At 36.9% G+C, this 13542-nt stretch overlaps 1 protein-coding gene across 5 annotated transcripts in view; it reads left to right on the top strand.

Moving 5' to 3' along the window:
- Positions 1-13542, top strand: part of LOC106650970 — a 159325-nt gene that overhangs the window by 12874 nt on the left and 132909 nt on the right. For 4 of the 5 annotated variants that reach the window (XM_023462332.1, XM_014369285.2, XM_023462331.1 and 1 more), the window contains exon 2: positions 10325-10414. The exons of the other annotated variant lie outside the window; for it this stretch is intronic. The gene's annotated coding sequence lies outside the window, so the exon portion shown is untranslated. The remainder of the gene's footprint in view (positions 1-10324; positions 10415-13542) is intronic. 5 annotated transcript variants of the gene reach the window in all.

The raw sequence follows: 13542 nt of genomic DNA, 5'->3' as shown, positions 1-13542 counted from the left end.
GCACGCGAGACTTTGACTCGCACATAGTTCCAGAGTGTCATGTGTGCGTGTGTGCATGTGTGGGTCTCATACATATTAGCTGCATGCTTGTCTGCTGCTGCTGCACTCTGTATATATGCTGCGCCACTATACTACACATGTGCTGCAGCTGGGAAGCGTGTCGTCGTTTCGTCAAACTTTGATGCGCGCCTATACGTTTTACTTTTTCTTTCGAGGCGCGCGTCAGCTTCATAAGGGTGCCTCGCTCACTCGCTCGGGCTCTGCGTACACACAAGCTTATATACTGTCTCGCTTTGTCAACAGGGATGCTCGTCGTCGTCGTTGTCGTCGTACTTGCGCTTCCTGTGTGCATGACCCTCCGCCGTTCGCGCATCCCCCGTTCTCGCTCGTACTCTATACGTAGTATATTCCTTTCCCTCGGCTCGTGCAGCAGCAGCCCGCTTCTGCCTCGTCTTCCATATAGCTCTTACCTCGTCGTCGCACGAAGCTTTTCCGTTCGATGACCTAAAACCTAAATGTATCCGTTCCACCTATACCTTCTGCGATCGTCCTCGTCGAAAATGCATCGCAAAAGCCCAGGCGCGAAGATATGACTCGACGGACAGTTATCGAGTTACCAAGCCGATGACTAGCTCTCTTGCCCGATCGGCGCGACATATGCCTCGGCGGCTCTCATGCGAGTCAGCGTTTATTTGGTTAATTAGTTTTTGCAGGCTGACTGCAGGCTCGTCTCTGCTGCGTCTCTGGCCCCGTATGTACACGCTACTACGCACTTGTGTATGCATGCACGCATATGTGCATATACATGTATTTCTGTCATAAGTGCGCGCGCTCCAAAGTTGTCCTACCAATATGCGCTACACACTGTGCCTTTAACTGAGCGTACAATCACCAATTAGTAGCGGTCAGCGTTCGTGTTCATGCAAATATGTACCCGCAAACTTTATGCTTTTCTCTCGGCTGTGAGCGCTAATAATAATTTGAATGCTAACTAAAACAATCCATTAACAGCAAATTCTACCCTTTGCTCCCGGCATTAGAGAGAGAGAGAGAGAGAGAGAGCTTTGAATCTCTGTGTAGACTGCTGCACCGCGGTAATCGCAAACATCTACAGAGTTTCGACGCCATGATTTATTTTTATCGTAATATTCATGCTTGTATATCATTAATCCCAGCTGTAACATCATTTCTTTTCATGTAACGTCGTTATTGATTTATTGCTTCACCATAGCTCCATTATATTTTAGTAATGATAATAAACAATGGATTCTAAAATGATTATAGCTATTTCGATTTCGATAACATGGATAGCATGTTAAGTTTGGAGTTTAATCCTAAATGCGATATTTTTCATTGATATTGATCACAATTTAACAATGATTGTTATCGTCGTACGAACGATAGAAATTTCATAAAAAGTCTCGAACAAAAAAACGTGAATTTACCATATAGAAACAAAAGTAACGCGTTCTTTCATCAAAAAGTAATAACAAGATTCAGTGAGCTAAAAGTTTTACTGGATACAACAAGAAAATGGTCTCCTGAAAAGACACAAAACATTCAATTCCTTTTATCCACTGTTACAAAATCTTATCACGAAAAAAATAGAAACCTATACCAACAGATCTGCCTGAATGTGAAATCTACATTTGGACTTTTCGATCTCCCATAATAGTTTTCTTTCAGGTGTAAAATTCATCATTTTCTTCAAATACAAAATTTATTTTTACGGAGCGAAATACTACAAAAAGTTTTGCTCTTGAATGTCTTGTATTGTAGCCTATTATTTTTTATTTTAATTTAGAAGGTCACTCTCTGATTTGAAATGTTGAAGTTGAAAATATTTTATGCAATCTTTTTAAGTTTAGCAATTTCAATCTACATTGAAATATACTTCATTGACACCCTAGTATAAAGCAAATTTTACAAACAAAACCTAAATCTATTTTAATATTCTTTAGATAAACGAAAGTTAAGAAATTAATGTGTAAATGCATTTGATGCTTAACAACAAAGCATAACTAAGGAATCTGCTTTTTGGTTACTTTTGAAATGTAGTTTGAAAATTCATATTGACTTCGTTCCATTAACACTATATAGCCTGTACAATAGATGCATCAGTGAGCTACTTATGGAAAAGCGATCTAACGAATTTCCCTGGAGATGCTGTGGAATTGTAAATGCTTTGCTTCTCTGTGAGAATTGTACGTAATACAGTTTCGAGCACGTACAAATACATTTCTCTTGCGGCTGAAAAAGTTTGTCTAAGATGGGATTAAAAACGTAAATCACAATACGCTCGAGCAGTGAGAATAGTATCATGTGATTAAGAGTTCAACGATCGATCAGCAAGTTACCATTTAGTGTCAAAAAAACAAATCGAACAAAAATGTGTAAAATAAAACCCGTTTTCAATATAATATATACGATTAATCGTTATCCTAGAGTAATATCGAGCTAAAAAATGTTGTAAACGTCTTCCCATTCGTTCTTGACGAACAGTTGCAAATTTAGAAAAATTTTATCAATAAATTTTGATTCCTTTAATTTACTTTTGGTATGAGATAAAATTCTTGACCAAGCATGTTTGATAAAAAAACTATGATACTCGGACGTAATTTATACTGATGAATATTCATACGAGAATTAGTCGGGCTTATTTTGAATCTTGGAAAAACAAGTTCACCGAATATTCACGATTAATCAATTAGACTTCATCAATATTGTCGAAAGACGTCGACGGAGATTCTTTCCATCAAATTCGTTAAAATACACGAGGGAATAGGTATTACTTATTATTTTAAAAAAGTTGATGAACTCGTTAACATTTTTTATCAAATCAAGCAGTAGCCTCCTCTACCGGTTCATTTTTGAGTAATATATTTTGATTTTTCGGCTTATTTGGGCGAATCGTGAATTTGGGTCATCTTGCATGGCACGTGGGCTCTGACAGCCCTGTAGAAATATACATATACGAATATGTGGAAGTTGAACACACATGCGAGGATTTGCAAACGGATGGCTCAGTGTCACAGAGAGGTACAGCGAATATACGGCAGAGTGAGAGGCGGAGAGGGATATGGAGAGAGAGAGAGAGAGAGAGAGAGAGAGAGAGAGAGCTAGCGAGAGAGAGTACACAGATGAACGAACAATTCACGATGGTGCACACAATACGCATCGCTGCACACGTGGATGTATATACTGACAAATGGCGGGGTAGTGGGCACTGGGTAGTAAAGGGTATATATAGAAGGCGAAGGAGCGCACTCGGGAATTCATTTGTCGCAGATCATGTAGGTGCAGAGCTGGCAAAGCCCCGATTATATTCGCGAGACCAGAACAGCAAATTCAATGCCGAGCATTCTTCGTAACTGTAGTCGATGCACCACAGCTCTCCCTCCCTCTCTCAATCTCTCTCTCTCTCTCTCCCGGGTATACAGAGTGTGGACGCACGCTCTCCAACTCTTCTCGACTCTCTCTCTCTCTCTCCCTTTCCCTCATCCTCCACTTTTATCAGCTCCCGATGTTGGATTCGAGTTTATATATATATTGGGGCGCAGCAGCACTCCGCTCACGCTGAAGAGTGGCGGAGAGTGGAGAAAAAGAGTGAGAGAGAGAGAACGCCGAGAGCGTGCTTCGGCGCGCACAGCAAATTAAATTTTTATTTCCTCTCGTCGCTTGCTCAAAGTTTCCAACGGATTTTCCTCTCGCCTCTGCTCAGACACACACCGACACACAGTAGTGCCGCTTGCAGCACCGATCTGTTAAAACGTGCATTTTTGCTTATGGCCATACGGTCAGCCGAGCTTTCGCATCTATGACGAATTTCCTCTCCTCTCCTTTTTTTTCCTCTCTCTCGTTTTTTATTTTCGTTCCTCTCTTTCAAACGGGTCACCGCAAATTGTCGCTGCTAACTCTTTTCATTCGGCGCGCGCGCGCGATCGCCATGCTCACGCGGCTTCGTTTTATGGTTTTGTAAATATGCTTCGCTTTTGTTGCTGCCTGCACCATTGTTCGCTAGCCGCCACTGCGGCAAATGAATTTTGACCCAGTTATATCAACGCATGAAGCATTTATACATCGAATTGCTATTCAAATTTGCTGGCTCACCATAGCGAAGAAACTCAATCGAATTAAAAACATATGAGTACGAAATTCGAGCGTTCGAGTCCGACTGCCTTCTCAACCTCGCTCTCTCTCTCTGATGTAGCTGCCCATATGATCACCAGAGAACGTTCGCTCCACGTGTATTATTACAACTGCGGATCAAAATCAGAGTGAGAGAGAGAGAGAGAAACGATTGAAGCTGCAACTCGAGCGTTGCTTGTTTCCTCTCTATGGTTTTCATGCTTACACTACTCGAGCTCACGTATGCAATACGGCAGATGTTTCACCGTTACGAAGCAATTAATGATCCCATAGGTCAGATATTAATTGGCAAGCAGAAGGTCACTAAAAGTGAATCCAATATCTTTCTGTGTCCTCTTTACTCCGAGAAAACTTATCAGTTACTGCAGATATCATGTGCAGCCAAAGGTACTCTTTATCAGAGTCAAATCACTAGTTCTCTTTGTTTCTGTACATTTAGTCCGAGCAAATGAGAATAAAACGATTTTCATGAAATATATAATATACTTTTTGTGCATCGGCAAAGCTATAAAGTTAGTTTTTATTTTAAATTGCAAGGAAAACATACATCTTTCGACACAATTATAATTGGTTCTAGTGAATATAATTTTACGACTGATAAATCTTACTTAAAATAATGTAGTTGAACTTCTCCTCTAGCTCCGTTTTTTCTACAACTATTCTGCGAAATACATTCATTTTCAATCAGTGATTTATTTTTATTTTCAAAATCCATTAAATTGAGTTTTTGCGTGAAGCCATTGGAATCAATCATATTTAGCTTGAAAGCTTCTTAGTTTTTTACGCTTCAAATAGTAATATTGTTCGACTTATGTGCAGCATCGAGCGAGAGTAAAAATACATAATTTTAATTCGTACATCGACTAATTTTATTATAGTAATGTACCTATGAGATTTATAATTAGTTACTTTCGTGATGTAGCTTTATCAAACTTTTCATGTTTTTTCCGAGAATTAAAAATCATATAGTATGTTCAAAGAAGTTTTCAAAGAACTACATGCTCATGTAAGTGTAAAATACATTTTACGAAAAATTGCAATTTGTAATTACCGTTTTAATGAAACAATCTTGAGTAATTTGAGAAAATGCATCGTGGCAATGGAAACTGTGGTATTTTCGAAAGCTATCATAACAGGTATCGCAATTTTGTGTGTTCCATGTATGCGACATTATACGAACGGTTCATTTAATCTTCGAGTAAAGTTTTAGTGAGTCAGTGCGAAAATGAATTTAAAGCGATCAGCCTTTTAATTAACATTCTGAACAGTAGTGCGCACTTTTTTACACTCCACGAGTAAATTCAAATTGAATCCTGCGAAGAAGTTACTCTCGTGGTCCGCGCTAGTAGTCTACTATACCTACTCCGATTTAACTTTTGTTCAGTTGGTGGAGTGCGTTAGGGGAAATCTCAGCCGATGCCTTTTTTTTGCTGTTTTTCTCTCTGTTCTTTCTAGTTATTGACGCACCTTCGTACGTGTGTTAACAACTAGCCGTGTCGGGTTTTTTCTTGCTTTCCTCTTGCACTTTCTATCCGTGTCTTTATAGATGATATGAAATATCCTTTTGTGCTCTATATACACACTGTATCTCTCGTGAATACTGCAAACTTTTGTTTCAGGTGAAAACTAGTTTTTTCGCGTTAGGGGTTATCCCTGTAGTTAACTTCGTGTTGTAATCTCGAAGTTTCTCTATTCTATAAAAAATTCTTTAAAAAATGCGTTGTTTGTTTTTAAAATATTGGTCACTCTCGTATTAGACCATACATAATGCTAAAATATTATGTATTAGCAAGAGATGCAAGAAATCATTTTCAAAAAAAGTAGTTCGCAACGATTAACGAATATTCAACTCAGTCAAAGCATCTTTCAGCGACTCATGCATTCGTGAGGATTATTTTATGAATTATATCATAACGTTACGATCCATTTGATATGTACTGAAGTGAAAACATTTATATTACATGCTAAATATTTCAATCTTATTTTCCTATGATGTTAATTCTGTTCGACATTAATTAAATTCTAACTAACTAATGTATGTATGTACGTTTAACCCTATGGAGTAGGGTCATCCTGGGTCATGACCCAAACCCATACTATGATGCTTAAAACATGATTATACATTAGCCAATATTGCATGATCAACCATTTTTCCATTCACTACTTACTGCTCTTTCGATTGAAAAATTAATAAATGGCTTTAGCCTTAAACCTCGAAATCAAATTAACATTGCAGTGTAAAATTTCATACCCTACATCAACTGTAATATGGGTAGCTTATATAAGACTAAAGTAGAATACTAACAGCGCCTTGAATAACTTGGAGATCGTATAACACTACTCTTTTATACATTGCTACAATTTTCTTGTTCACTTATTGTAAATATAATTATAATACATGTTTTTTTTTTTAAGTACATTTAATGACATATTTTGTTAGGAGCATGAAATTTCGAAAAAAATTTCCAATTACTTTTTTTTAGAAAACTACATTTTTACTGAAATTGCCACAAAGTTTTCGTAGCAATTTTTCTTCAAGGTTTTTCTTTTTATAAATTAAAGCAATTTTCTCAACAAGTGCGCTAAGTTTGCAATTATCTGCAACTCCAGAGAAAGTCCTCTATTTCGTTTAGCCGGGACTGCCTAGAACATATGTGTATCATGTCTAGTCGCTTGTTCCAAGCGAATGGATGAAGGAGATATTCTCGAGGGTTGTTGCTGATGCCTCTACCAGGGATAAATAATTGGCAATTCCTGGGTGACGATGACTGTGGCGTCTAGCTCATTTTCTACCTATTTACTCGCCGAAATGTCCATGTGGGATTTGGTGTATAAATAATATTACGCTCGAGGAAGTATACCTACGTGTCCAGTCTCCGTGTAAGCTTATACCAAAACTTTCTGCTAGATTGCATCGTCACCCGTAATATGAAACTTTATTGAGTGAGCGAAAATGCTCGCTACGAGATTTTCCGCTGTTCTTTATGCTATATTTATCAAAACTAATTGCATGATCCATCGTTGCATTTGATTTATGCTTGCGATGAATTTCGGCAAACGAAGAACATTTATTCATAGCAACAAATAATTTAGTTGATTTAAAACTAAAGTTGGATAAATATTGTTTAAGTTAACGGAAGAAAGAAGAAATCTTATGAAATGTGTCATGCCTTAATCGTTAAAATATTAGTTTGTCATCGTAAGTAGTTATTGAATCAAACTTACCCTTAACTGTCAATCGCGGGTATATTTAAAAAGCCTCCATGTCATAGGATTCTCTACCTTATATCTCAAGTTATCCCATGTGCTATGTTCAGTCTCTCTCTCTCTCTCTCTCTCTCTCTCTCTCTCTCTCTCTCTCTCTCTCTTTCTGTCTCTCTAACTCCGCATAGGAAAGGCGCTTATAACGATCAGCGAACATAACATGTTATTGAATTCAACCTGTATGCCTGTCGAGTTTATTGATGCTCCGTACTAGGTCAAACATCAGTTTCGTAAAGCGATGTCAATAGTGATGCTCCGTTTATCGATGTCTATGCGTACACGCGCTCAATTTCATTTTATAGAAAAAAATTTCACGCAGTCGATGAATTAAATTTGAAAAATATGAAAAACGGAGCATTTCTCTACAAGTATAATTTATTGCTTTATTTGAACTCTGTAAAAATGAGGCAAATCACATTTCCGTAAAATAAATGATGCATTTAGAAAAAATCTGAAAAACATTTAAGCAAATGAATTGCTTGATTTATAATAATAGGGATAAGCTGACATTAGAAAATACAAAAAAAATGTCTTTTAGTTTATTTATTTTTTACCTAATAATTTAAAAACTTTTTTACAGTATGAAGTTCAATAGACAAGAGTGAGTCAAATGTTGTCTTATGATATTCTCATGTTGATTTTATTCAACAAAAATAGCAGAACAAACAATCTATTTAAACAAACTTTGTGCTTTTCGAAGTCTCATATTTATACACCCGTGATAGAAATAATTTGAAAAACAATCAAAACTTTAAAGTGTTGGTACAAAGACACATCATATATGAAAGATTTCATATGAAAGGACTTTGGCTAGCTGTCCCAAAAAAGCAATATATTCTGTGCACGTACAACAGCACAGACTTGCAATATTGTGAGGTATTTTCCTTTGTCATTTTTTGTTACACATTTTTCATGTTAGAAAAATCAACTTGTTTGAGCAGCTTTTCTAGACTTGTATAACACACTTCAAACACTCTTCAAAACAGAAAGATATGATTTCAATTTTTTATTATTCGAGTGCTATACGCAACTAGACATTTGCATTATCATTGCCGGTTTAAAAAGTAAACCTGGCTAAAATATTATCTTACTTTTGGAATAGAACACCAGTGAATATTTTCAATTTTTTGCTAACAACGATAAAAATCGAGTGATGGCATATAACTTTTTCTGCGTCAAAATTATAAGTATAACGCAGAAAGAAAAAGTACAAGTACCATTTTTATTTTAACGCTTTTTAAAACTGTCGAGTATGATTGTGAAAACAAATATAAATACAGTATTTCTAGAATCGTGCGCTTTCATATGTATATAATCGCGCGCGTGCGATAGTGTACAATCTTGCTGTTTGTTTCTCTCAATAGCTTTTTACTTGCATTTTATTTTTGATTTTCATTATTGTGTTATTATTTATATTTTAGTTTAAAGTTACAAAACACTAAAAATAAGCATTTATCATATAGATTCGTTATTTCAGATACCGCTTTGTTTTCGATAAACGAAAAGCTGATTGTCGCGTATGAATAAAGAAGAATTTAAAATATTATCGTCATTCAGTAGCATTCGTGAAATTCAAAAGTTGTTTAAGAGTTTACAATAACATACCTAACATCATAGCTAGAGATTTTAAATAAAATACGTACTACTAACCCGAGTGGCTATAAAAAGAATAGTCAGTAAAACGACCCCTATCGCAAATCATTATTAATCTGAGTAAGAGTGGCCGTCTTTATGAGTTCATTCGCATTATACGAGATGGTTATTTCTTCCATGTCGTCAATTCGCTACCGTTTCAACGTATTAAGAATGTTTTATTCAGATTTGAGAGTAGTTCCATGATCTATAAATGTTCGCGCTTGTAAATGTAAACTCAATATTATTTGAAATTTTACCAGCCTAACTTAAAATTGCTTTTGACTTGTTTTCTAAGTTAATAACTCTTGGAAATATTAGACCGTGTTACAATAAATTTATTGGATAGAATTTTGAAAATGGTTCAATGATTTTTATTGATAGATTCGTTGAAAAAAATCCCCGTTAACTGTTAATTTTTATTATTCCCAGACTTGTTTTGCTCTAATGCTGACTTAGTTAATAAATTTTAATTATAAAAAATTGAAACTGATTATCGATCATTTATTTTGATGCAAAGAAAATTTCTAATTAACTATCCCTTCATTTTCCTCAAAAGTCTTCAAATCGTTACTTCATACTTCTTTTTATTTGGTACACTATCCATTTTTTGGTACAATATCCATTGATGCACGGGCATGTTCGATTGAAAAAATGCTAGTTATGTAATCATATAAATGCATGATCATTTTTCTGTTAAACAAAAAGCTGCTACTAAGTACTTTGAGTTTCTTCTGTGGAACCTTTTGGGGATATAGTTAGTGCGGATACTGGCTGCGGTAGCTTCGCTACGCGATGTCTGTGGTTGGTAACTCTGTTTATCTGGCGACCACAAATTCGTGTAACTCTGCTCGCATGTGCAGAATTTTGCATTGCACTTCTGTAAGAAACTAAATAAATGGAGTTTATATTTCCTCTTTAAAGTCCGACCGTTTTGATGTTACAGAATTTAGGGTAGTTATTCGAACTTACAAGCACATTTATTTGTTTTATTTTTTGAATATTGATGAATTGGTTTAAAAAGCGTTTCAATTGAACTAAAGAAGTCAGAAATTAATGAGGCACCAGTGTTGAAGACACTACGTATACTATTTAAAGTTGACAAAAATTTCACATGTTTTTGTTTATAAATATTCAATTTCAATATAGTTCCTTACGTTACGCACGCTTAAGTATTTCCTAAATTAAAAGAGTTTAACTTTGTCAAATACACAATAGTGTAATTGAATAAAAATCTTTGTAGATTTATTTCATGAAAACAATTTTTTTGTATTTCCAGTTGGAGACTTTCCAGTAATTGAGAATAAATCTAAAAAAGAACTCATCAAAAAACATACCAAGAATGCAAAAGGAACAGTTCTATAATTACGTAAGTGCCTATTCAATAATCCATAAAGTAACCCTGTATAGTTTCGATATTCTTTTAAACTCAATTGTGTCAAAATAATTACTTTTAGTTAATCACAATTGCTATCTTTTACCTTCAAGATATATTTTTTCGTAAGAGAGGAGAATAATTTTGTAATTACACCCTTAAATTAAAAACGTAATGTACGATTCTAAGTAAATCAAGCTGTATACACTATGAATATTTATGAATAAAAGCAAAAGTAGGATCAAGTGTTAGTTTGAAATATTATGCATTTTAATAAAGCATAATAGTTTCGTTGCTGAGAATCTTCCGTATCCAATATTTTGCTTTCGACGCCAAGAGGAAAGCTTTTTAGATAAGTTGACCCTGTCGAAGAGCATACTCCTCAAGTGTCCCCGCAGTCTATAGAATAACGTATGAGTTAACATCAATCAAGCCCCTGGCTATTTTTGAGGAATGCATACGTTATGTAGAGAAAAACGAGCTGAATAAGGTTCTCTTTTTTTACTCGGAGATAATATTCTTCGTCGTCTCTATTCCAAAAAATTATCGATAAATTTCCGTATCACGTGCATGATTTCTATAATAAGTTCAAAAAAATTGTACGTTGCATTTTTTAAAACGCGATGAATATTTGAACAAAAAATTTCATCGTAGCCGCAGAGTCAAATTTCGATGCATGTTTAACTTTTAAAATGCAACTTTAGGAGATAAGTAAGGGAAAAAATTGTTTACTTAAACGAAGACTGTTGCTGTTCGACATAACTTTAAAAGATTTGAGCGTGCAAGATGGAATAATATTTCATGTTTAAATTAAAATTCCTTCCAAGATTCGAATTAGATTCATGAAATTTGAACCCAAAATCATCGACCGCTCATATTTTTCAAGTAAGCCAAATTAATTTATTTCATATCGATATTATGACAAGATGGAAAAGTGCATATTATGCAGTTGCGTTGAAGCAATTTGCAATAGCTTTCGTATCTCACGAGGCAGGAGCGAAGTTAACTTCGTATTGATTGTAACACTCAAAGCTATATGATATTGCTTTCATCGAGTATTACAAGTAATGACTGGGATATATACGATCAAATAATTGGTGGTGCTAGATCATTAGAAATTGATTGAGATTTAGTAATGGAAGGAAAAAGTTAATAGATTTGGAATCGAGGGTGGAAATCAGAAAAAATGACCGAGCACACCAGACTCGCTCTGAAAGTAGCATACGCGGAATCACGGTTTGCGAAGCTCGACGGCGTAAAATTCAATTATCGCTCATTCTCGCTTCGTAGAAAGCAGCCTAGGCAAGCGGAGGCAGCGGCAGCAACCTGCACGAATTGTCAGAAGCGTATAAGCGCTTCCAATGAGAGAAAGCACTCGACACGAGTTCCGCTAGATAAGGTAATCACCTGTCGCAGCATTGCTAGCATCGAGGCTCTCTCCTCTTCTTCATCTCTCTCTCTCTATCTCTTTCTCGATCTCCCTTGACTCTGCTCATCCCCTCTTTTTGGGTGGTAATCAATTTACTTAGCTACGCGACTCCTCTATCGCGTCGCCTCAATGAATGATTCGGGCTTTGATGTTTACCACCTACGATTAGTTGTGCTGACTGCACAAAGCAAACTTCACTACAACTCCTCAAGATTTGCCGCATATCGTTCTTGGGACTAGTCTTTCATCATCCACTCTCCATTTCCTGAACTTTGTCATCGAACTAACTCGAAGTCGGAGGCTGACTGGGGGGCATCGTCGTGTTCGAGCTACCTCGCACGCACCCCGAGTTATGGATAGACTCGTGGGCCCGTACACCACGGCACCGCTCCGTATTTACCGTCTGTAAAGAAAAAGCGTAGTTGGCTCTAGTGACCAGTTCGCAAAGACAGGAAGTTGGCTGGAATCTCTCTATCTACTGGCTGCTTTATATATCTCTATCACTTTCTCGTCCTCGGAACTGATTTAGAGTGCTATGGCATTTCGTACATGCCTTTCGACCAATGGAATTCTAGATGAGCCACGGCGTAAAACGACTCGAACTACCACCTCATCCATTCAATGACGTATCAATCCCCTTCTCGAGTTTGCCGCATGCGCTGCTGCTTTTGGTAAAGCCTTGGCGCTACTGTATACTCTCTCGCTCTGTGCCATTCGCTAACCGTTTTACTATTGCATTTTGTCATCTTAGCATTCAATTCAGCCTCTGTATTAACACGCTATGAGCGTTCAGTTTGATTCGGTGTGCGGCGCGTACACTTAGTTTTGACTTGGACTGATTTAATTAAAAGGAGTTGCCTGGTTGTTCGAAATTTAGAGTTGAAATAAGTAATGCGTGCGAATTCGGAAACTATTCAGATATGCTGCTATAACTAATGCGAAACTCTGAGGGAAAAAAATGAGCCAACTTGAAAGATCCTGCCTGAAGAGAAGAGTTAATTTCTACTTTATAGCAAATAATGCAACCTCCTCCATTCGCGCGCTCGACACGAATTGGTTAAAATTCTAATTCTGACAAGCTGTAGGCGCGTGGATCGTCATGCTCATTATGCAAACACCTTCGCCGCAGTGGAGTGCTGCTGCTAGCTGCGCAGTGGAGTGCTGCTGCTAGCTGCGCAGCGCAGCGCGCGCGCGCGTTGTGTGTGCGTATATCTATGTGTGTGTGTTTCGAAAGCAAATGTGAACTTTGTTAAACTAAGCTATGAGACGTCAAGCCAAAAAAGCAGCTACCATCGGAACTTGGGTGATTAGCACTTATCGAAGCCTTGCTTTCGTGTGTGCGCACTCCCTCTCTCCCTCTCTCTTCTCTTCCTTGTGTGCGAGTGTATGTGTATTAGCTTCACTGTTCACATAGTACTGCATGGTGCATTATTAACAACTCTTTACTAACTCACGATCAAGTGGTTTAAAATTTAAGCTACTTAAACGAAAGTGCGCGGGAATCTTGCAAGTTTCATCGGCACCAGAGGCGCCGAAGCCAAGAAGTGAAGCGTATTTGTCCGCATAAGAAGAACAAAACCCAACTTCTGCTGGTAATAAATTCAATACCGTCGAATATCAACTGAAGAAATCGAGTGAAAAGACGAGACTATAATCGGGTTTTTGACCGATTGATTCAAGTGAAGTTCATTTT

This window comes from Trichogramma pretiosum, unplaced genomic scaffold, assembly GCF_000599845.2.
Source record: "Trichogramma pretiosum strain Unisexual culture from Peru unplaced genomic scaffold, Tpre_2.0 scaffold3, whole genome shotgun sequence".
Lineage (NCBI taxonomy): Eukaryota > Metazoa > Arthropoda > Insecta > Hymenoptera > Trichogrammatidae > Trichogramma > Trichogramma pretiosum.
The sequence above is the reverse complement of the archived record's forward strand: the minus strand, read 5'-3'. Positions and strand labels throughout refer to the sequence as shown.